At 44.1% G+C, this 25,196-nt stretch overlaps 1 protein-coding gene across 5 annotated transcripts in view; it reads left to right on the plus strand.

Annotated features, from left to right (window-relative positions):
• ZHX2 (zinc fingers and homeoboxes 2) overlaps positions 1-25,196 on the plus strand; it is a 194,686-nt gene that overhangs the window by 112,610 nt on the left and 56,880 nt on the right. For 2 of the 5 annotated variants that reach the window (XM_077943979.1, XM_077943976.1), the window contains one exon: positions 5,950-6,107. The exons of the other annotated variants lie outside the window; for them this stretch is intronic. The gene's annotated coding sequence lies outside the window, so the exon portion shown is untranslated. The remainder of the gene's footprint in view (positions 1-5,949; positions 6,108-25,196) is intronic. 5 annotated transcript variants of the gene reach the window in all.

A 25,196-nucleotide genomic window follows, 5' to 3' on the forward strand; every position in this document is an offset into this window, starting at 1 on the left:
TTGTTCTACTTTTTAAATGTAGGTGTTTATTGCTGTAAAATTCCCTCCTAGAACTGCTTTTGCTGTATCCCATAGGTTTTGGTATGTTGTGTTTATGTTTTCATTTGGCTCAAGAAATGTGTCAATTTCTTTCTTAACCTTTTCATTGAACCGGTGGTCATTTAGGAACATGTGGTTTAATTTCCATGTATTTGTTCAGTTTCCAGAGTTTTTGTGGTTGATTTCTAGTTTTATTCCATTATGGTGTGAGAACATACTTGATATGATTTTGATTTTTAAACTTATTGAGACTTGTTTTGTGGCCTAATATATGGTCTATCCTGGAGAACGTTCCATGTGCTAATGAAAAGAAAGTGTATTCTGCAGCTGTTGGATGAAATGTTCTGTGAATGTTTGCTAGGTCTATTTGGTCTATAGTGTAGTTTAAATAGGATGCTGGTTTGGTGATTTCCTGCCTAGATGATCTGTCCAATGCTGACAGTGTGGTGTTGCAGTCCTCAGCTATTATTATATTGGGGTCTCTCTCTCTCCCTTTAGGTCTAGCAATGTTTGCTTTTTATATCCGGGTGTTCCAGTGCTGGGTGCGTATATATTTACAATCATTGTATCACTTTGCTGAATTGATCCCTTTGTCACTATATAATGACCTTCTTTGTCTCTTTTTATACTTTTCAGCTTAAAGTCTATTTTATCTAATATAAGTATAGATACTGCTGCTTGTTTCAGATTCTGTTTGCATGGAATATCTTTTTCTAGTCCTTTATTTTCTGTCTATGTGTGTCTTTACAAAGTAAGTGAGTTTCTTATAGGCAGCATATAGTTGGGTCTTGTGTTTAACTCATTAAGCCAGTGTATTTTTTTAAATTGGAAATTTTAATCCATTTGCATTCAAGGTTATTATTGATAAGTGAGGTCTGACTCTCATCATTTTGTTAAATGTTTTCTGGTTGTTTTGTAATTTCTTGTTCCTTTCTTCATCTCTTATTGTTTATGGTTTTGTAGTTTAAGGTTTGATTCCTTTCTCTTTCTCATTTATATATCTGCTTTACCAGTGAGTTATACTTTTGTGTGTTTTCATCATGGTAGTTAATCATCCTTTTGCTTGCAGATGTAGGACTCCATTAAGCATGTCTTTTTTTTTTTTTTTTTTTTTTTTTGAGACGGAGTCTCGCACTGTCACCTGGGCTGGAGTGCAAAGGCACAATCTCAGCTTACTGCAACCTCTGCTTCCCAGGTTCATGTGATTCTTCTGCCTCAGCCTCCCAAGTAGCTAGGATTACAGGTGTACACCACCAAACTCGGCTAATATTTTGTATTTTTAGTAGAGACAGGGTTTCTCTATGTTGGTCAGACTGGTATCAAACTTCTGACCTTATGATCTGCCTGCCTTAGCCTCCCAAAGTGCTGGGATTATAGGCATGAGCCACCATGCCCAGCCTAAGCATGTCTTATAAGGCCAGTCTAATGATGATGATTTCCCTTATTTTTTGCTTATCTGGGGAAACCTTTATTTTTCCCTTATTTCTGAAGGATAGCTTTGCTGGCTATGATATTCTTGAGTAGCTGGCTTTTGTTCTGTTTCGTTTTGTTTTTCTTTCAGCACTTTGATTATATAATCTCATTCTCTCCTGCTCTGTGAGGTTTTTGGCTGAAAAATATGATGTTAGTCTAATGGGAATTCTCTTATATGTGAGTTGATGCTTTTCTCTTGTTGTTTTTATAATTCTTTGTCTTTGACATTTGACAGTTTGACTATAGTGTGCCTCTGAAAGTACTAGAGAACCTTTGAAATTCCTAGATCTGGATGTCCAAATCTCTCCCAAGACTTGGGAAGTTTTCTGCTATTATTTCATTAAATAGGTTTTCTGTGCCTTTTTGCATCTCTTCTCCTTCTGGAACCCTATACTGTGAATATTTGTTTACTTAATGGTATCCTATAGGCCCTGTAGGCTTTTTCATACTTTTTTAGTCTTTATTTTTTAAAAAAACAAAAAGTTTGACTGAGTTATTTCACAGACCTGTTTTAAGTTTAGAAATTCTTTTTCTACTTGATCTAGTCTATTGTCAAGGCTCTCAATTGTAATTTTTATTTTCTTCTTTGAATCCTTTAGCCCCAAGATTTCTGTTTGGCTCTTTTTTATATCTCTTTGTTGACTTTCTCATTGAGATCATGAATTATTTTCCTGATTTCATTGAATTATCTATCCGTATTATTTGTATCTTGCTGAGTTTCTTTAAGATCATTATTTTATATTTCTCTTCAGACATTTTGTAGATTTCCTCTTCTTTGGGATCTGTTACTGGAAAATTATTGTTTTCCTTTAAAAGTGTTGTGTTTCCTTGTTTTTTCTTATTTCTGTGTCCCTATATTGATATCTGTGCATCTGGTGGGACAGCTGCCTCTTCCAATTTTATATTCATAAGCAAAGACTTTTTCCTGTAGATGTGTCCTATAGCATTGGTTGGGTAGGTGCTTTGGCTTTGGTGGTAGGTGGATGCAGTAGTATAGTCTCCATGTGATTTCTTTGGCTGTAATCAATGTAAGAAGTGCCTACAAATGCTTCAGTGGCCTAGACTGCAGGTTTTTGTGGAGACAGTGGCATGGCCCTTCTGGGGGCAGGAGATGCCAGGCAGGCTGATTCTTGGGCTATGGGAGTTATGCACTAGGTGCTAGGCAATGCCCGTTGAGAAGGGAGGACACTGGCCTTTTCTCCTTTGAAGGTGCTAGAATAAATTGCCCTGTATCACCCAGTTTCCCAAGGGCTTCTGGCCAGGTCACTCTCTATGAAACCATAAAATAAAGATCCAGCTGCCCTGCCTGACATTTTCACATCCTTTATGCATGGAAAAGAAGGTAGCCATTCATCTCTCTCTTTAGCCATTTTTCTGATTCTGCTTTGTCAGTTTTAAAAATCCATCTCAGTATCATGACCCCCATCCTTCACCCACCCACTGGGAAGCCCCCTTGAGGACACAGGTTTTGTCTTGGACATCTCTGTCCCCCTCAATGTCTGGTATAGTGACTGATGCACAGCATGTTCTCAAGAAATGTTTGAATCACAGTACATTGAATCAGTAACAGTCTGACTGAGCCCCAGGCAGAAAATTCAGAGAGGCATTTTTTCTCGTATTCCAGATTTCAGCTGTAGCCTCTTGTAATTCTCATATTGTTTTTCAATCACCAGAATTGATTTCCCTCATCCCTCTCCCCAGGGTCATCTCCAGTGAACTGTATTAAATTGCAATTAATGTTGACATTTGTTTTCCTCTTGCTCTCTCCCTTCTTTAAAGGGGGCACATGGGTGGTAGAAAATTGAAGAGCCAATAGTAATCACATCATAGAGGAGGTGTGAGCATTGGCAAGGGCATTTGCAATTAAATTAGGTGACGCTTTTGCTGGTGGAGAAATGCACTTTCTGAGGAAGGAACACCAAGTGGGTGTTACTGGCTTAAGGCACGCAGGCTTCTCTTCAGATGAGCTGCCAGGAGATGCTACTGCATAGCACAGGAAGAATGTGTGACCACTAGGATTATTTCCAGCACGATTGGCTTTGCATGGCTGAAGTTTTAGCAGTCAATTTCTATAAGCCCTTTTAAAATTGGAATTCATAAACAAATCTGTGCGCTCTCACCCTATGGCTCTTTTTTCTGCTCTTTTTGTTGTTTCATTGTTCCTCTCACTGCTACCTAGCTAGCATCCTGGTGTCAGGGAAGAGGACCAGATATTTTCACACCCGTTATGTTCTGGATGCTGTGTTAAGATGTAGGGCAACAAGGTAGATGTCATCCTTGCTCTTTAGACATCTGCAGTCTAAAACCCAGGCAATTTGGATATGGTGTAGGAAAAAAAAAAAAAAAAGCTCTCGCCAAGATAAGCATAGAAGAGAGGAGTATTCTGCAACTGGACCATCAGAACCATGCAAAAAATCTCCCCTTAGATTCTAATACCCTCAGCCCTCCCACCTGCCAACCCAGACCCTTCCCAAAGAATAAGCTTTATTAAGAGTTTCAATCAGCTCACTCTTATTTTTTTTCTTTCTTGCAATCAGTGATTCATCAGACTGCAATTCATTAGGATTACCATTCTTGTTGATAATAGCGCAGCTGGGCACTCTATCTCAGTCAGGAGCTCTCTGCTGACAGGAGGGGCTGATGGCAAATGCAGAGGTGGGGAGTCCATCCTGCCTGAAGCTGGAATGCCTCAGAGGTGGAAGACTAAAAGAGGCCAAAGGACCCAACAGTCCTGATCCAAAGTTCCCATTGCTCTTCTGTTCTCCCTGGGCTGACTCTAGACCTTCCTATATTTCCTTACTAGGACTCTTTTTTTTTTTCTTAAGGGCATATTGTTTTTAAAAGGGATGAACTCTTCTCTAAGAATTATTTTATTCCCTGCCCTCTTCTCCAGTTTGCTCCTGCAGAAAAATGAGCAAAGCATTACGTATTTCGTGGGATTCTTGGGATGATATAACAGGATAATGAATACAAAAGCCTATGACACAATGATGGAGGTAATTGGCATTTTTGAGCGTCAGTTCTATGTTATGCATTGTGTATACCATATCTTATAAAATCTCTACAGAAACACTGTGAAGTAATTTTCATTTATTCTTTAAAATATATTTATTGAGCATCTATTACATGCTCAATATGATGCAACATGCTAAGGCTCCAGCCCTGAGCAAAACAGTTTTTCTCCTGACAAGGAACTTACATACTAGAAGCTGCTGTTAAACCATTTAATAGACTAGGACACCAGGGTTCAGACACATTAAGTCACATAGCCACCTTTCCGGCTCTGAAGCCAGTCCCTGCTCTGCTGCCCTCTACCTCCCTCTGTTCCTGGTCTAAGCACAGTACTAGGTATGAAGGGAGCTTTGTAAACGTCTAAAGCTTTCTCAACCCTTGTTTGGTTGTGCTTAAACTTGGATATATGTCATCAGGGAAAGAACAGTGTCTGGGAATTAGATGAGAAATGTAGATGACGTGTCCAAACTCAGAAAAGTTGTTTAACTTTCAACAGCCTTAGTTCCTGTGGCTGTGAAATGGGGATAAATATACTATTAATACTTAAGGTTATGATGGATTTCCAGATACCTAGGGTATGGGAATGCACTTTAGAAACTGATGTCCTGAGCCAGAATGAGTTTTTCCTTGGCAACTTGATAGACCCTGGGTGTCTTGGGAGCCTGCTCAAATAGGAACCTGGGCTTCCCCTGGCACTGAGCACTGGAGTCACTTCCAGATCACGAGAGGCAAGACAGCATGGTAGCTATCAACCATGTTAAAATTCTAGTGTCTCACTTACTAGTTATGTTGCTAACCTCACTGTACCTCAGTTTTGTCACCTATTAAATGGAAAGAAAAATAGTATCTACCTCATAGGGTTACCAGAATGAAATGATCTTTGGGGGATAACAGTAACCACCATGAGTCAATGCTTTTGCGCACCATAGTTTCATTGTTAAGTTTCATTCAAAACCCTACAATTCTAACATATCACTGATGATTACATTTTTTGGTGTGAAAGTCAAGTCTAATTGTTTCTGGAGAACATTGTGTCCCACTCTTTGGTTTTAGATTTATCCCTTGCAAACTGAGAGGCTTTTGTTTTGTCTGTTTATTTTCTTAATGTAGTGTTTAGAAATTTAATGGAGCAATTTAGTTTCCATTTACTGAAGTAGATTATCAAAGGAACAGAAACACTAAAGACTAGGTTAGCATCCCAGAGTATTGCCTCACATATGTGTGACTTTTCATGTTTTCCTGACCAAAAAAAAAAAGAATGAGAGTTTCTATTTCCTTAAGCTGGTTCATGGCAAAGCCTCTTGCCTCTTGCCTCATGCCCAGTCAACTCTCTGGATAACTAAATGGTTGGAAGTGGGGCTAAGAGGGTCACACAAGGACAAATCCTCACCCAGCATGTCAGGACAACTTTGTTCTTTTTGCCAGATATGGTGGCCCAGATCGCTAAAACCCACATTTTTGGCTTAGAGGCCTCAAGCAGTATTGCTCAACTGGGAAACCAAAATTCATGAAGAGAAATAATGGTGGTCCGCTCCCTTCAAGTGAATGAAACACTTCAGGACATTAAAACGGAAATCAGCAAGGTATGGTGACTGATTTGTCCACACCATGAAAATAAGCCACCATTTATTCAGATCTCCATGCAGGTGACAATCCTTGTCTAGGTGCCTTGTAGTTTTTACAAGAAACCCATCTTATAGATGAGGAAACTTAACCTCATAGAGGTGAAGTGACTTGCCTAAGGTCACACAGCTGTGAAGTTATTGAGTTTCAAAGCCCTTGTCATTTTGTCAAATCACCAGAAAGAAATTGCGGATGAGGAAAGAGTAGAAAAAGCCTCAGGGAAAGTTGATGGTGATAGTGGTGGGAGAGGTGGTGGTGGTGGTGGGATTCATCAGTGGGAAATTGCTGTTCATCCTGATAGTGGTGATATCATTAACTATCCATTTTCAGAAAAGGATGCAACAACCACTTAATAGGTACATATTCAACTCTGTTTAAAGAAATGAAAAAAAAGGAGTGAAGTTTGCAGACCTAAATTTCCAAAGTCAGAGGCAGAACTAAGCCTCGTTCCCCCACTTCTAATTGCCTTCCTGTCTCCCCCTCATCCATCTCAAGCTCCACGTTGTAAGATTTTTTTTTTTTTGGCTTCAAGTCCAAATAGGAGCTAGCAATCCTAATATGTCTCGGCCACAGAATAACACTAAGAGCTGATACTTATTAAGCACTCTTTGTGACCAGCATTGCTCTAAGCACTTACCTGTGTTAACTCATTAAAACTTCACAATAATCCTCTGAGATAGATCCCAATATCTTAATAATTTAATAAATAGGGAAACTGAGCTGCAGAGAGGCTAAGCCACTTGCCAAGGTCACTCTGCTGGAGAGTGGCATGCTGGGTGCAAGCCCAGGCAGGCCAGCCCCCAAGTCTGCCCTTCCCCTCTTCACCTTTGGGCTCCTGCTCTTACTCAGCAGAACCCACTCCCGGCCTTGTTCTTCTGGTTATAGCAGTGGTTTTGCACAGACTTGCCCAATACTCACTCACTGGAGCTTCTCACAGTTTTATAGAAGTCCTGGTGTCTAGGGTTAGGGATTCATTCAACAGCCATGGAACACCTATGCAGCAAATGTGTGTTAATTCCCTCCTGGCCCAAGGCACTGAGCTGGACACTGTAAATCCAAGTCCTCATCCAGGTACTTGTGAAATTCCAGGTTTCCTGAGGGCTGGAATGCATTTTCTATTTTTTTTTTTAATCTCTGTCCTCAGAGCTACAACCCCCTCTAACTCCTACAGAGATCCTCTTACACCCTCTCTAGCTCTGCCACTTAATTTTTCTTCACAGCACTGGGAACATTTCCTCTCCCAGACATGTATTTTATCTGCGTTTCTTCCCCACTCCTACTCAGTGAGAGCAGGGCTTTGTTCTCAACCCAGAGCCTGCATGGCTTATAGTAGGTGCTCAGTAAATACATATTAGTCATCAAAGCTCAGACCTCATATTATCTTTTCAGTTGGAGCCAAACGGGATTGATTTACAACTGCACAAAAAGAGAAATGTTTTAAATAACAAGCCCTTTGAGGCAATAGAAAAAGGTGTATCCATTTATGGCTACACTCAAAACACCCCCTTTCCCAGATCTTTACCCCAAAGAGAAATGCTGTCATGAGTTTTTTGCTGCGTTTGTCTTACCTGAGTCTAAGGGTATTGTGTCTTACCCTCCTCCTAACCCAATTCCACAGTCACACGTCGCATCCCACTTGCTGGTCTCCTGTCTTACATGGAAAATCAATGTATTTCAAGTAGGAAACAACTAATACAGAGAGGTTTCACCTGAGGTGGAAATTATGCAGGCAGCTTAATGCAAATTGGAGGAAAAAGCCAAAAATAAAGTGGTGTTAGCTAATACAAGCATGCTCATAATCTCATGCTACTGCTTTCTTCACTGGGTTTGTAGCAAGGTGGGCTGTGTGCAGAGCCCAGTTAAAACTCACATTATGTTGAGTTTAGGCATTTTGGGAAAGGATGTAAATGGAAAGATGAACTGCTCACATTTATCCTGATTTGTAGCAGAGGCATTAAGTTTTTTGTAGCTTTCATTGTATCACGCTTCTCCTTCTATTAATACTCCCCATCCCCAACCTATAAAGGGTGCTCTGGGAATAGGAGGATGATAATAGTGGCTTAGTCCATTTTGTGTTGCTATAAAGAAATATCTGAGGTTAGGTAATTTATAAAGAAAAGAGGTTTATTTGCTCACAGTTCTACAGGCTGTACAAGAAGCATGGTGCCAGCATCTGCTTCTAGTGAGGACCTCAGGCTACTTACACTCATGGGGAAGGCCAAGGGAAGACTCATGCTGTGGGTAGAGATCGCATGGTGAGGGAGAAAGCAAGAGAGGCAGGGAGATGCCAGGTTCTTTTTAACAACCAGCTTTTTGAGAATTAATAGAGCGAGACTCACCCAGGAGGGAGGGCGTTAATCTATTTTTGAAAGATCTGCCCGTATGACCGAACACCTCCCTCTAGGCCCCTCCTCCAACCTCGGGAATCAGATTTCAACATGAGGTTTGGAGGGATCAAACATCCAAACCATAGCAAATGGAAACCAGTTTCTAGTTGCAGTGACTTCTGCTCCTCACATGTGGGTTCTGATATCTGAGGCTCAGTGACATTCAAAATACATTGGCCCTTAATGTTGTCCTGGTTCTAGATTTAAGATGGTTGTTTTCCAAAGTTCATAGATGGGAGTTGGTGGGGCTGTCAATGAGGCCACATAATACCACTGAGTATGCTCAAGCATGTAAGCATTTGCTAACTATAGTCTTCCTCCTCCAGGAAGCAGGAGGATTGCCATCCATTGAAGCTCTGAGATTCAAATGCAGAGCCATGTATGTCTGCCTTACAGAGCATGCACTTACCATTAGTAGCACTCTCCTGGCAGACTGCAGTTGCTTTGCCATAATATACTGCTTCCCATGTGTTGCATGTCAATTTTGTGTGGCGTGGGCAGATACTTTTTATTCTCATGGTAATATATTCTCAGGAGTATGAAGAAAAATTATAATTAGCTGATGCCCAATAAATACAACTATGATTTATTGGGTATTGTTGCTTAGAAATATGTTAGAATTTACAAAGTGATTTGATTTTTTTAAATTATTAAGCAAAGAGTAATACACATGGTATTTGTCTAGAGCACAACTCATAATGGTGCTGTATAAATGGTGGAAGTTGAAGAAATCATGCTAGAATGTGAGAATTTTTAGTTAACTTTTTAAAAACCACCATGCATATGGTCTGTCTACCACTACTCAAACTACCTCCCCTACTTCTAGAAGAAAATGTCAGTGTGCATCTGGATCACCTGGGGGTGTCCTAAAAATGCAGATCCCTCCTACTCTCCCCAAGAGAGTCTGCTTCAGTGGTTTTGAGGTGAGACCCAGAAATCTGCATTTTAATAAGCTCCCAAGCTGGGTTTCTAGGAGGAGGTTTAAGACCTTTCTTCTCAAAACACTGTTTCAGAATGTGCTCCCTAACTAAGATGGTTCCTTGGCACGGAATGCTCACTTTCATTTTCCCCCGGTGATCTTTGTTCTCTGGGAATCAAATCTCGTAAAACCTAATTTAATTGTTGGGCAATGCTTCCTCTTTAAAACCACTTGTACGTGCCAATCTGGGGGCTGCTTGGCCAATCCAGATCTCTCAACCTCAACGTTACTGACATTTGGGGCCGGTTAGTTCTTTGTTGTGACAGATTATCCTTGCACTGTACGATGTTTAGAAGTGTCCCTGGCCTCCACCTACTAGATACTAGTGGCACTCATATCCCAACCCCCATCTTGTGACAATCAAAAATGTCTCCAGACATTGCCAAATGTCCCTTGTAAGGGGGAAAAAATGACCCAACATTGAGAAGCACTAGGCCAAGTTGGAGTAACTGAAAACTCAAGTATCCAGATGTGAAAACTATGCTCCAGTAGAAATCATTCATAGTGCTGTAGCCCTTGAATTTGTATTCTGCCTTTTTGTCAGAAGCCCCAGTCCTATGCTATGTGAAAAAAAAGAATGTTTTATGGAGTGAGTAAAGCAGAGTAAGTAGCCTGCAGCCCAGCATAAACCTACTTTAGATGAGCTTGCACATTTGTCTTCATGGAATCGGAAAGTAACTGGAAGAGATCAGTTGGCTAATGGGTTCCCCTTGTAGGGGAATTCAACTGAACCAACATGTATTACAGCCTTACTCTGTACTAGGTACTGCAGAAGCTGTTGAGGATATAAAAAAGAGTAAGACTGAGTCTTCTCCCTCAAGAGGCTTAGATCTATTAGAAAAAGTCAGGCAAGTGCCCCAAAAGAGACAGCATGACATAATGGTTTTTAGTGACATTGCCTGGGTTCAAATCCTGGGTTCAAAATCAGCTGTGTGACTTTGAGCAAGCTGCATGACCTCTCTGTGCCTATTTCCTCAGCTGTACATTGGGGATAGAAATAGTAGCTACCTCAAGGAGTTGCTTGGAGAGTTGTACAAATTCATATACATAAGGACCTGAGGACAATGACTGGCACATAGGAAGGGCTATCGTAGAAAGCCTAGTGCTGAAAATCAGGCCTTGAGTCAGGAGACTTGGGTTCAAATCCCAGCTCTGAGCTTGGGTAAGCAATGTAATCTCTTTGAGCTTCAAGTCCTTCATCCATGAGATGGGATGATCATATATTTACCCCATAGGATGATGGCAAAGATAAAATGAGATGATCTAGGAAATGCCTAGCCCAGTCTGATACATAGTACTAAATAATGTTTTGTTGTTGTTATTGCTATTGCAAATAGGTTTATGCCAACCAACCAAGCTCATACCAGAGGCCTGTCTATTTGAAATGAAAAACAAGTCTGCCATGAGCCCAAACAGTTGCATCTTTGGGTCAGTTCCCTAACTATACAGAAATGGTAATGGGAAGCTGGATTCCCAAGGCCGCCTGGGTGAGCACAGAATCCACTCAAGAGCTGGTGAGACTCATGTGCACAGGGTCTCAAACTGGGCATCCATACCACAGGTGGGGCTGTCTCCATCTCTAGGACCCATGGGCCTTTCCCCAGGTCAGGACACTCCTCCTAGCTGGGTGACTGCTTCTCCTAGTCCTCTTCTAAACTTATTCCTTTTTTAGATATATTTATAACTTTGATTAGATTCTCCAAATTCTGCCTACTCTCCTGCTTCTTTCTTACTGGTGTTTAAGATAACTTTGCCCATAGCTAATCTTATCTTCTTGGCACTGGATTTCTGTTTAATTCTCAGAGTTCTGCCAAGAGATTCACACTGACAAGCAAGGGCCTTTAGTTATTCTTTCCAAAAGAGTATTTATCAGGTGCTCATGTATGCTGTGAGACAAAGAAGTATCAAACATGACCCAGTCCTTTAATGAATTTAAAATAAGTCTAACTGACCTTCAGTAATTATCAGTAAAAGGGCCAAATCCTGAACTGGGTGTCCATTTCAGCTGGAAGGTATTATTGGAGAATGTGGGCATTGAGAAATGGGTCCTGTGTGCAGGGATGGAGTGAAGGGGGAGCAGACATGCCAGGCAGAAAATAAGCATCTGCCTACAAATGAAGGGGACCTCTGGGTGAAAAGAACACAGAGGCCAGAACTCTGACGTGTCCATTGCCAGGCTAACAAGTTTGGACTTTGGTCTACAGACAGTGTAGATTCATAAAAGACTGAAAGGGGAATGGCACATTGCTCTGGTATCTCCTACTGTTGGCTTTCCTCCAAAACTAGAAGGGTGAGACTGGTGTTGACATAGTGGGGGTAGATAGATGTACACAGGGATAGAGAGCAAATGGGAATGGTTAGAAATGGGGCTTCAGTAGGACTGGAAAGAGAGGGGAATGAATATTGCTAATATTGATGAACCACCACTTCCGAGAAAATGAAGTAGATACACTTTCTCCATTTCTCCCACTGAGTACAACTAAAAACCTTGGGCATTATTTATAAAACAAGCATAAGACCCTGAAAAGTGGAAAGAAGAAGGCAGACTAACTAGGGACCTCATAACCCCAGGAATGACATGGTGATGAGTTCTCTGGGTTTTTATTTCTTGTCTTTGTTTGGCTTGGTTTGTTTTGCCTTATATATCGTAGACTTACAGCTGAAGAGGCCATCAACCACAAATGCTAAGGGGCCCAGACCCCTCCCAACAAAAGCCCCCCCCCCCCCCAAAAAAAGCCTGCTCTCTCTAGCCAGAGGATCAGGAAAGGGGAAGCCTGGCGAAGCGGAGAACTTTTAGACGATAACTGCTCTGCTCTAGCCAAAGGTCACAGAAAAAACCTGTGGTCCAGCCCCCACTCCCACCAGCAAAAGCCAAATGTGGAACCTAGAATTCCACCCTCACCAGGTTATAGCAAGCCTCCCCCATCTCCCCCTTCTGTACAGCAGGGTGGTGTCAGAGAAGGCCAAGTGGGGAGTAGACTTTCATGACCCCACCTAATGGTAACCGGGACTTACCCACTCCCTCAATGTCAGTTAAGATCATGTGGGAGCAGTAACAAGACACTCCTGACTCATCCCAGACACAGAGAGGTATCAATGGAAGCCTTGTCAGGAGCTGGAACTCCCATCGCTGCCCAGTAATGAGAACGCTCCCCTTCAAGTGTCAAGGCCAAATGGGGAACCTGGACCCCTACTTAGCAATAATGAGCCGGCATAAACCCCCTACCCATGTTGGAGCAGTGTCAGGGAAAGCTAGCTAAAACAAAGTTTAGATAAGATCCAAAATCTTATAACCAGGTTTCAGTTTTCAAAATCACTCACACCAAGAACCAGGAAGATCTCAAAATGAATGATTAAAGACAATAGATGATAAAACTGAGATGCTACAGAAGTTAGAATTTTACAGATTATAAAGCAGCCATCATAAAAATGTTTCAATAAGCAAGTATAAACATGCTTCAAACAATAAAAAAAAGAGATTCTCAGCAAATAAATGACAACCATATGGATATTTTAGAACCAAAAAATACAGTAACTGAAATTTAAAACTCACTGGATGACCTCAACATCAGACCCAGTGGGCCAGAGGAAAGAATCAGTGAACTTGAAGATAGAACATTAGAAATAACCCAGTCTGAACAACAGAGAGAAAATAGACTGGAAAAACAAGAACCACTCAAAGAAATAACTGCTTAAAACTTTCCATATTCACCATAAACCTACAGATTCAAGAAGCTGGGTGAACCCCATACAGGATGAATCCAAATAAATTTACAAGACACATCATACTCAAATGTTTGAAAACCAAAGACAAAAAGCCCTTGAAATCACTGAGAGAGAGACAGCCACTAATGAGAAATGCAGTACGCATGGCAGCAGATTTCTAATCAGAAACCATGAGGGCCAGAAAGAAATGGCACAACATTTTTTTTGAAAAAAGTGTCAACCCAGAATCCTATATCCATCAAAAATTATCTTTCAGGAATGAAGGGGTAGTCAAGACATTATCAGATGAAGGAATGCTAAGAGGATTTTTAGCCAATAGCTCTACTATAAAACAGTGGCTGAGAAAGTTCTCTAAACAGAAAAGAAATGATAGAAGGAATATTAGAACATCAGGAAGGAAGGAAGAATATGAGGCTGTTTCCTATTCTGTTGCTAAAAAAAAAAAGCAGAGGATGAGAATTTTGAAAAAGGAAAACAGTCTGAGTCTCAAGAAGTCTATGAGAAGGAAGAGAGGAATGACTTGGTCATGCCCATGACAGAAAAGTGGCTTAGAGACCTGATAAGAGAATACAATATGTAGATGATACACTAGAATTCTTGTCCTTTGAATTAGTATTGGGTTGGTACAAAAGTGATTATATTTTTGCCGTTGAAAGTAATGCAAAAACTGCAATTGCTTTTGCACCAACCTAATGGAATAAAATGATTTGAGCTAGAACAGAAATGCTAGGCCACCCAGCTTCCTCCCTTTTTTATATGAAGCTAGATTTGCACAGCTTCTCTTAGATAGTTTTATTTACCTTATGCCATGTAGTTTCCTATAAGAACAGAGCCTCATTTAGGGAATGAGTTAGAAAATGTGGAAAAGTATTATCAATCAGTTCAAAAGGACCTATCTAAACCCAATTTCAGTATTGGATTAAACAATTAGTATAAACCCCAAACTATGGAAAATAATTTGTTTTCATAATGGTCAAAAGACTGAGACATCTTTAACTCTAATAGCTATTTTTTTGAAATGAGTATTTGCTATAGAAATTGAATTGAGGCTGTCGATTAAATAAAACTATAAAATAAGGCTAAAAATAATAGCTAATGTTTATGACAGTTTACATCCCAAGGATCTGTTGCATTTAAAATGACATTTGGTACAGAATCTATGAGAAATCGGAGATAACCTGTGAGTCCATCCGTAGGGGAATGGCTTATGCCACATTGAGACAATGAAATCTGTTCAAAAGGATAAGCAACTCTGTATGTGTTGATGGGGAATCATAGCTGTGACACATGGTTGAGTGAATAAAGCAAGTCATGAATAATGCATCTTGTGCCATCCCTTTTGTGAAAAATAAACTGCATATGTAGGTGTGTTTATGCATGGGAAAAGCTTATACATTAAACTGTTAAAAGCAGTTACTTCTGGGGATTGGAAATAGAGAAGCAGAGATGGGAGATACTTTTACCTTAAACACTTCTGTATCACATACTTTTCTTTTTTTTTTGAGACAGAGTCTCGCTCTGTCGCCCAGGCTGGAATGCAGTAGGGCTATCTTGGCTCACTGCAACCTCCCCCTCCGGGGTTTACGTGATTCTACTGCCTCAGCCTCCTGAGTAGTTGGGATTACAGGCGCGTGCCACCACGCCTGGCTAATTTTTGTATTTTCAGTGGAGACAGGGTTTCATCACGTTGGCCAGGCTGGTCTTGAACTCCTGACCTCAAGTGATCCGCCCACCTCGGATCTTTGGCCTCCCAAAGTGCTGGGATTGCAGGCATGAGCCACCATACCCAGCTATAATTTTCATAAAAATCATATGCAGCTTGTGAAATTAAAAAGTTTAAGTGGTTTCAACTTAAAAGTGATAGAGCAGAAAGGCCTATTCCATCGCAGTGGTCAGTCATCAAGTTGCATAAACCCACCTGAGCCTTAGTTTCCTCATGTGAACCCAGAAAATCTGAGACAGGTCTGTTAATTTAGAAAGTTAATTTTGCCAAGGTTGAGGACACACCCGTGACACAGCCTGAGGAAGTCCTGACGACATGTGCCCAAGGTGATCGGGCCACAGCTTGGTTTTATACATTTTAGGGAGACATCAATCAATATATGTAGGAAGTACATTGGTTCGGTCTAGAAAGGCGGGACATCTTGAAGCAAGGGCAGGAAGACTCCAAGCAGGAGGGAGCATCCAGGCCACAGATAGGTGATACACAAATGGTTACATTCTTTTGAGTTTCTGATTAGCCTTTCCAAAGGAGGCATCAGATATGCATCTATCTCAGTGAGCAGAGGGGTGACTTTGAATAGAATGGGAGGCAGATTTGCCCTAAGCAGTTTCCAGCTTGAGTTTCCCTTAGTGATTTAGGGGGCCCAAGATATTTTCCCTTGACATTCAAAATGAGAAACCTCCCAAGGGTATTGGAAAAATGAAACTGGTAAAGCTGCTTCCAAAGTGCCCAATCAGCACGAAGTCAGTGCTGCCCCAGCCTCTTTGTTTGAATGTCCAGAGCTCCTGAGTTAGGTCAGAGGATGTTTTCCCATCTATAAAATGGCTAATGACACTACCCCATCAGAGCATTGTGAGGATTCAATGAGATCAAAGATGCACCAAGTACCCGGATCTCTCAGAAGTGGTAGTGATATTAGTGTCTTTAGGCCACTCCCAGCCCGGGACCAGGCTCATGATAGGCACTACAGAAGGGGTTTTTTTTTGTTAATCTGAACTGAACTGATTCCAACGCCTATTGCTGCATTTCCCAGATGTGTGATCTCCAGACAGTTTAGAGGTTTGCCTTGGATAACATAATATAATGGGAGGGTAGCCAGCAAAAGACAGAAGACCTGTGTATATCCTTGCCCTGTGCCTGTAAGTCAGTTCACAGGGCTGTGAGTTTTCTGTGAATGAAATTGGAATGACAATCCTTGCCCCCCCAACCCAAAATCTCACAAAGCTGTTGTGAGCACAAATGGAAGGGCGAGAGTTGGAGCATTGTGTCAACTATAAAGTCCTTGGTTTCTTTGGTTGTTTGGTTTTATTTATTTATTTTTTTGAAATGAAGTTTTGCTCCTGTTGCCCAAGCTGGAGTGCAATGGCGCGATCTCAGCTCGCTGCAACCTCCGCCTCCCAGGTTCAAGAGATTCTCCTGCCTCAGCCTTCTGAGTAGCTGGGATTACAGGCGTGTGCCACCATGCCTGGCTAATTTTATTTTTATTTTTACTTTTAGTAGAGATGGAGTTTCGCCATATTGGCCAGGCTGGTCTCGATCTCCTGACCTCAGATGAGCCACCCACCTCGGCCTCCCAAAGTGCTGGGATTACAGGCATGAGCCACTGTGCCTGGCCTAAAGTCCTTGTTTTACATGGACCACAGTGGTGGTCGATCATCAAGTTGCTTAACCTCATCCAAGCCTGTAGTGGTCCTTGTTTCCGTAGCATGGAAAACCCTTGTTATCACTGTCTCGCCTTTAGTTTGACCTGAAGCTGTAACAAAGACCTGTTTCTCATGCCCACTCAGCATCCAGGCATCAGAGACCGACGCCACAATTAATTTTTCAGTGTACTGAAAAAATACTTGCCAGTGAATGACTGTGGCTAGGGTAAGAACAATGAAGCAAGAAGGCAGAGGGAAGACTTGCTTGCACCTTCCAAAAAACAAGATGGTTCTTTTTCAAAAGTAGATGTTGGCTCCGGCTCTGAGCACACTTCCCAGGCTACCCGAGCTCCATGGGCAGCTGGAAACTTGCCATGCCCCAGGGGCTGGTGGATACATTACCTTTTCAAGTTTCCCTTGTGATTGCCTGCCTTCCATCACCGCCAGTTAGTTCTAACTTGTTCCATAACTTAGAACTTCTACCAGGTTCCAGAAATTTGTGGCAAGGCACTGAGACAATGGAGGTTAGAACTCAAACACATGGTGGCTTAAATAAAGATCATCTGATTTAGATGTAGTAGCCAAGCAGAGTTAGCTTTGGTTTTAAAAAGTGAGCCAGGTGTGGTGGCTCATGCCTGTAATCCCAGCACTTTGGGAGACTGAGGTGGGTGGATCACTTGAGGTCAGGAGTTCAAGACCAGCTTGGCCCACATGGTGAAACCCCCATCTCTACTAAAAATACAAAAAATTAGCCAGCCATGGTGGTGCATACCTGTAGTCCCAGCTACTAAGGAGGCTGAGGCAGGAGAATGGCTTGAACCTGGGAGGTGGAGGTTGCAGTGAATCACGATCGTGTCACTGCACTCCAGCCTGGGCAACACAGCAAGAATCTGTCTCCAAAAAAAAAAAATTTTTTTTTAAAGTAGGGCAAGCATTAGGGGACAACTTTGTGAATACTCGTTGCTCTTTAAGTTAATTTTTAGACTTTGCATCCCTGGAGGTTTCTAAAAATAGACGAAACACCCAACACTCTCATTCATTCGCCCTGGGGCTGGGCAGATAAGGCCCTCCTCCTCCTCTTCTTCCCCAACAACCTGTTCCTCCTGATTCTCTCTCACTTAGGCAGAAACCTGGGAGGTGCCAGGGTGTGGCACTCACACTGGCCTCCACATTCTCTCCAGCCTCCAGAGTGATCCTGGGCTTCTGCGCTCCATCCCCACTGCTGCTGCCCTGTGGGCTGCGCATCTCACATCTGGCCTCTTCCGGAAGCCTTGGGCTTCACCCGCTCCCATCCGTCTTGCACCCTGAAGCCAGGGCAATCCTGGAAGGCACGGGTCTCACCATGCTGCTTGCCTGCCTAAAACTCTGCTTTCATTGGCTGCCCCAGGAGCCCAGGTTGCCCAATTGCCCCTCCCACCAGCTCACCTCTCACTGGAAGGGCAGCCTCTCAGAAGGAGAGGTTTACTCTCCTTTCTTTAAACACGCCATGCCCCTGAGCCTCTGCTGTTCTGTCTGCTCAGACATCCTCCTTCCCTCTCTTGTCCACCCAGTAAACCTCTGCTTGCTTCTCAGAGCCCAGCTCAGAAATCTCTTCCTCCAAGAAATCAAAGTGGGGGGAATAAAAAAAAATCAGAGCTGGGCCGGGCGCGGTGGCTCACGCCTATAATCCTAGCACTTTGGGAGGCTGAGGCGGGCGGATCACAGGGTCAGGAGATCGAGACCACGGTGAAACCCCGTCTCTACTAAAAATACAAAAAATTAGCCGGGCGCGGTAGTGGGCGCCTGTAGTCCCAGCTACTCAGGAGGCTGAGGCAGGAGAATGGCGTGAACCCAGGAGGCGGAGCTTGCAGTGAGCCGAGATCGCGCCACTGCACTCCAGCCTGGGGGACACAGCGAGACTCTGTCTCAAAAAAAAAAAAAAAAAAAAAAAAAAAAAAAAATCAGAGCTGGACCAAAGACTGTGGGGACCTAGTAATAATCATAATGACTTTCTTAGATTCAGGGCACTGCCCCGGACACATTGCATCACCTTGTTCAGTCCCCACTACTACTCTAAAGGCAGGTCTCAGCATTATCTTGGTTTTCCAGATGAGGACACAGGATTGAGGGTTCAGGGATGTGCCCCAGAACACAGCCAATTCATTGCAGAATTGTGATGGAAGCTTAAGTTCACCTGATTGAGGTTTGCATTTTTGTCAGCAGCAATGTCCTGCTGGCTAATGCAGTGTTTCTCAAACTGCCAGTCATGATGCGTCTGTGAGTTGTGAAATCGGTTTAGTAGGCAGGGCCAGTTACATGATGTGTGGGGCTCAGTGGGAAATGAAGATGCAGGACCCCTGTTCAAAAGGCAGGGAAAAGGCTTTTTCCTTTCTTTGGCAGTCTCTCAGCTTGTCGTGGTGTTTTTTATGTGTGCTTTAATGTCACATTCCCTCAGGCACGGGGTTACTGGTGGGGGAGTACGACCAACCCTCACCCGGGAGGCTCGCCCTATCAAGACCTTTCCCCAGCCAGTGTGCAGGTCCCTGCTGGAGGGTGGGGGGTGGGGAATACAGCCACTGACACTAACCAGGGGCAAGGGAATGGGATGGGTGGCCCAGAACCCAGGAAGTGGGGCCATGCATCGCGTCAAGACCTCACTTACAAAGCACAAATTCAAAGAAAAAATGATTAAGAGTTTCAAGATGGTGACCGCAGAGCGTTAAACCCCAGGCGTGGGGCCCCTTCCAGAACATCACTCCTGCCCACTGTATTGGCTACGTGTTCCTGTTATATGTCATGACAAGAAGTGGTTTCACACTGGAATAGAAAACAATAGGAGGTGTCGAAATACACCCTGCATAGTGAAAGCAAGTACGACTTTGTCCACTTGGGGTTTTGTGCCTTGGTCTACACACACACAGGATGGCCTCATAAAACGTACCCTCACTGTGGGTCTCAGAAACCTCTGAAAACCAGTAGGGCAGCCCCATAGTCCTGTCGGGCCACTGGTAGGATCTCTGCCACTTTAGAGCTGTTCACCTTCCCTCGTGGTTCCTGAGGGTGGAAGGGGGGCTTTGCCAAGATGGGGGTGGGGGTGAGAATGAAGGTGAGGTGGGTGGAGATGCGTGGGGCCAGTAGGCAGCCTCCTGTCTCCTCAGCCCCTCCCTGTCCTGCAGAGGCCTTCACACCCTCTTCCCCCACCATCCAGTGTGCCTGCCCCCTGCTTCCTCTTCTCTCCTCCCCTCTACTTTCCACCTGGGGCTGGGGCAGGAGGGGAGACTGCTCTACAAAGAAAGCCAAGGAGACCCTGGTTTCATGGGAAGGGAACAGCTGCCGCCGGCCAGAGTGGAAGTTTACAGAAAGGAAGAGACAAAGAAATATTAGTGGGACTATTTCCCTGAACAAATATTTATTGAGGGTCTCCTGTGTGCCAAGCTATGTGCTGAGCCCTGGGGACAGAGCAGTGTACAAGAAGGACCGAGGTTTCATCCTCATAACACTCACAGGATAGTGGGGGAGAGAGGCCTTAGACAAATAATCATACATAGACCATGGCAGGGAAAACACACAGAGCTACGAGCCTGTATGGCGGGACTTACCCCCATCTGGAACAATCGGAGCAGGCTTCCATGAAGATGGTACATTTCAGCTGACTCCTGAGAGATGAGAGGGGTTGCAGGGGAAGCTTTAGGGTGGGCTGGAGGGTGGGAGTGAGCCACCTTCCAAGGGCACTAAGGCTCCACTAAGGCTTCGAGGCCTGGAGGGGACACATGCGCTTGAGCAGCTGCCCCCGGGAACCCCTGCCTAAGGCTCTGGGGGCCCAGGCAAGAAGAGGAGAAAGAGATAGGCACTCGGGGTTCTAAGTTTCTGGTGGCCGGAAAGACTTTTCCCATATTTTTGCAAATTGGGTTCATGAGGATGGTGGCGGGACTTCCAGCGGTCGTGACCTTGACCCTCACCCTGCTGAATGTTTTGCCAATGCCGTGCTCTTCCCGTGTGTTCCTGCTGACACATAGCACGGACTCAGAGCGAGAGACAACCCTGAAGGGCAGTGGCAGACACGGCCTGGGATGCCTCTCCAGACAAAAAGGAAATACCATCTGTCATGTCCACCCGCCGCAGGCTGGCCTGGGCACTGGGCATGCTGGGCGTGCTGGGCAGCACAAACATGGCCTTTCAAAGCAGCTCCTCACAGTCCCACCAGTGGCATCATGTAGGCTGCTCGATGTGACATCTTGGCCATTCCCTCCAAGATGGACATGTAATAGGAGGTGGGGTGGATGACTAAGAAACAGAATCCCCAGTAGCATAGGTCCTCCTTCGGAAGCCTCATCTATGGCACTGAGCCACACATCCAGAAGACCGCCCTGTAGACAGCACTGTTATACTCTGAGACCCTGCCAGGCACCTTAAATGCCTGGTCTCCTAATCAGCAGCCCTTTGCAGAAGGCATTTTAATCTCCATTTTACAGATGCTAAAACTGAGGCTTAAAGAACTTAAGTGGCTTTCTCAAGTAACAAATACTGATTTGTTAGCAAATACTTAAGCACCTACTGTGTCCCAGGTCCTCAGAATACACTGAGGGGCAAAGCAAAGGGTTCTTTGCCCTGGTAACCCTAGGAGGAACCAAGAAGAGGTAGGAATTTAGATTTAAGAAAAAAAAAAACAGCTTTATTGGGGCATAACTCACATACCATATAATTAATCCATTGAAGGTTTACCATTCAGTGGTTTTTAATATATTCATAGAGTCATGCAACCATCACCATAATTTTAGAACATTTTTATCAACCCAAAAAGAAACCCTATATCCATTGGCAGTTACTAGTCTGTTCCCTCCAAACTGCCCTGCCTCCAGTCAGCTCTAGACAACCACCCGTCTATTTCTGCCTCTATAGACTTCATATGAATGGAATCATAGAATAAGTGGTCTTTCATGCCTGGCTTATGTCACTTAGCATAGTGTTTTTTAAGGTTTGTACATGTTGTAAGCGTGTATCAATACTTCATTCTTTTTTGATGCCAAAGAAGATTCCATTGTATGGGTAAGGCCACATTTAGTTTAGCCATGTATCTGTTAATGGACATTTCCACTTTTTGACTATCATAAATAGTGCTGTTATGAACATTTATGTACAGGTTTTTGCATGGTGGGAACACAGATTTCAACCCAATTTTACCCTACTCCAAAGCCTAACCACTGTACTCCTCAGCAGCTTCCATGTCCCAAAAATAGTGCCTTCCAAGGAGCCTGCCAACCTTGAACATAGGCATGTTTGGAAGGAAAGATGCCATGATCACATGCCATGGCCTTAGTCAAGCCTGGTAAACTTATTGGCAGGTGGGAGTCTCCCTCTGAGGCCTGAGGAATGAGGCAGTAGGGAAGTTCTCCAGCATTTGTGTTGCTCCTCATGACAGGAACAGGCAGAGAACAAAGGCTGAGGCCTTCTGTCCTGAGCAACCCTAAACTCAGGGGATTCAGGGTCTAATTTAGAAGTTTGGGCAATGGAGTTTAAATATGACACCTTTCTGGCTTGGACTTACTCCTTGACCATGAAGCGCATGTTTCACATCCATTATGGCTCTTTCCTGAGCCAGTATCCTCCTTACTTGGTCCTCTCTTATGACAGAGGAAGGGTTATGACACCATCAATTGTGGATAGAGAGGGGGATGTGTGCCTAGAGCCCAAGCCACCAAGTCGTGAGTGAATCCATACTATAACAATGGCCTTCATGAGAGCAGCTGGCTCCTGGGGCAAGCCTTTTCTGATCTCCACCCCCATAGACTCCATATACTGTTTTCTCTAGTCACCAATAGTATTTTCCACTCCCTTTGTTCACAGAACTTAAGCCATTCTCATCTCTGTCTGAGTTTTTATCTACCTCCCTCCTCCTGGAACCCCCAGGAGAAAAGATTGCCTGTCGTCATATTCCAAGTACCAAGCATGGTCCTTGGCACTGGGAAGGTTCTCAGAGAAGTCTGTAGAAGGAAGCAAGCAAGCCAGCAAGCCCTGCTAGGGAGCTACTGCTCTCATCCTGCCTGATCCTGGCAGCCCATGCTCTGCCAGGCGGCCTGAGCAGAGATGGCCATGTATACTAAGCCAGAAGGGACAGAGAAGCACTGAAGGCACTCGAGTCCCATAAGCCCAGGTCACCATAACCACAAATGGTGAAGTGGGGGGAGAAAGGGGCAGCGTGGGCAGGAGCCAGAGCAGATGGCATTTGCCTTCGACTGACAAAACACAAGGGCCCTTTCGGTTTTTTCTCAGCCACGCCTCCAGGCCCCATTTCAGCCCTGGCCTAGTTTCAATCTCATTACCCGGTGCTGCCAGAGCAAAATACTCGCCCTGTCCCTGGTTCCCAAGACCTGCCCCTTCAGGCCCATCACTTGGCATTTTACCACTTCCCAGATTCGCCACTTGTCAAAACCCCAACTAATTAAAACTCACAACCAATTTTCTTTCTTTATTCAACAGCAGACTTCTATTTGCTAATAAATCTCATGTGCTCATTCAGACACTTCCATCAATTCCTGGAAAACGTGCTTTTCTCTTTATTGCTTTGTTAACTGAGCTTTTTCATCTCCTTGGACTTTTCTGATGTTCAGGGTCTGTATCTGTAATTGAGTCGTTCCTAGAGTTTTAAACTGCTTGGGGTGGCTTGTCTCACTCTTTAAGATTGTTCCTGCTGCATTCAATATTTTAATGTTATTCCCAAAGGGGAGCATCTTGCCTTCCTTCTTTGCCATCACCAAACCTCAATCTAGGCTGCATCTGTCACATCTAGTTCCTACAGTCATAACAAGGCCTGCTGTGGCCCTCCACCCCTCCTGGTGACTCTCAGTAGCGATGGTGCACTCGCCTTTCTTGGAATAGCTGTTATCATCTTGGAATTCTAGGGGGCTGAAGCTGAAGGACCTGAGAGATCATCCCATCCAATCCCTGAGCTTTACAGATAATGCAGTGAACACCCAGAGCAGGACAGGCCTGCAAGGGGCCATATAACTGTGAGTGACAACACTAGGAGGAGCAGCTGAGGCTACCGATGCCCCTTCAAAGGCCTTTACCATGTGGATGCCTATCCAGAGTTAGAATGGATAGAAGGACCTGAGATCTTATCAACATGGCCCAGTCATGCTACGGGGGTGGACGGCTCTTAACCCATCCTGCAGCTGCTCCCTCCCACTTAACTCTGCTGCCTGTGGACTCCCCCACCATCTTGGTGTCTCACAACCCCAATGGACAGCGTGTTCCCTTTAAAACTTGGAGAGCTCTCTGAGTACCTCTTCTAGATCATTTGTGGGACATAGTAAATAAATAGTAAGAAATTTGTTAGAGGTCCTGTCCTGATCCTTTGGGGATTTCAGGTGGAAAATCATTCATCTCTTTCTGCTTTTGATGTCTTGGCTTCACGCTGCAAGAAAACATTTCCTCCTTCCGTTACGGGTGATCAATAGGACCACATCCAGGCTTTGGGTTCTAGCAGCATTGCGAAATTTCTCAGGAGAGCAAGAAAAAGCCGAAAAGGCTCCACATTGCGGGTCTCGTTTGCAGCAGACTGTTCTTTGCTCGATTCTGGTGGAGTGTTATTTTGTGACGGCAATGGGAAAGGATTTGTTTGTGGTGCTGGGAACTCTTCCCTACCGCACAGTGGTCTGAAGGCCAAAGAAAGTGATAAATAATGTTTTGCAGGCAAGGAAAGAGGGTGATGGAGCTTTCGCTCTCCAGCTCTTCCTACAGGCACATCCCAGGCCCAGGGCTCTGGTGGCTGTCTTCCTCTCCCTTCCTGCAGCCCAGGGAACGCACAGCCAGCAGACTCTGGTTCCCGGGCCGTCTCTCACCCAAGTCCAGGCACCTGGGGGAAGGGCAGATGGGCCTCTTGCCTCAGTGGGTTTCAACGGCCTGCCTTGAAGTGCAAATGGCAGGTGTTGGCTCCTCCGTGGCTTTCAGAGCATCCGCCTGGCTCTTTTATGAGATTACAGACGCTTTCATCTCAGCTTTGGCCCGGATTTCCTCCTTCCCAGCAAGGCTCCAAAGACTGGCAACGAGGCGAGAACAAGAAGAGGAGGCTCATTCCTGGCCGCATCCCTGCTGGGCAGGGCGACCCGGCCTGCACATCTTCCAGCCGCATCCTTTTGAGCCATCGAGGCTGAGAAGGGAGCACAGAGGACCAGGTTAAGAGGGGCCCTTCCCCTTGGCGCCTGGAGGAAGTTGCATTGCATCCTGGGAACGCTCTGATCATCCCCTCTGCTTTGTGCCTTCCACTTCAATCCAGTGGAGAGGGGCTTCGGTGCCTTTCTTTTTCTTTTTCTTTTTTTCTCCCTAGAGGTACTTTTTTGAGGCTCAAGACTGAGAACATACCACATCTCTTGCACTTTTGCTTTATGTGTATGTGTACACACACACTCTCAGTTCTTTGCTGTATTTGCTCGTAATCTTGCTTTTCAGGTTTCCCTTTCTTTAAAAGCCCAAGTAGTTTCCTTCCCATATTGTTCTCAGTGAAAGAAAAAGGAGCGTCTCTTCTCTCCTAAATCCTAATTCCTTCCTTCCATCCATCCTATCGTTTAACCTTTTCTTCTGGAGCCAGGACTTTGTGTCTGCTCTTAACATCC

Source organism: Macaca mulatta, chromosome 8 (assembly GCF_049350105.2).
Source record: "Macaca mulatta isolate MMU2019108-1 chromosome 8, T2T-MMU8v2.0, whole genome shotgun sequence".
Classification (NCBI taxonomy): Eukaryota; Metazoa; Chordata; class Mammalia; order Primates; family Cercopithecidae; genus Macaca; species Macaca mulatta.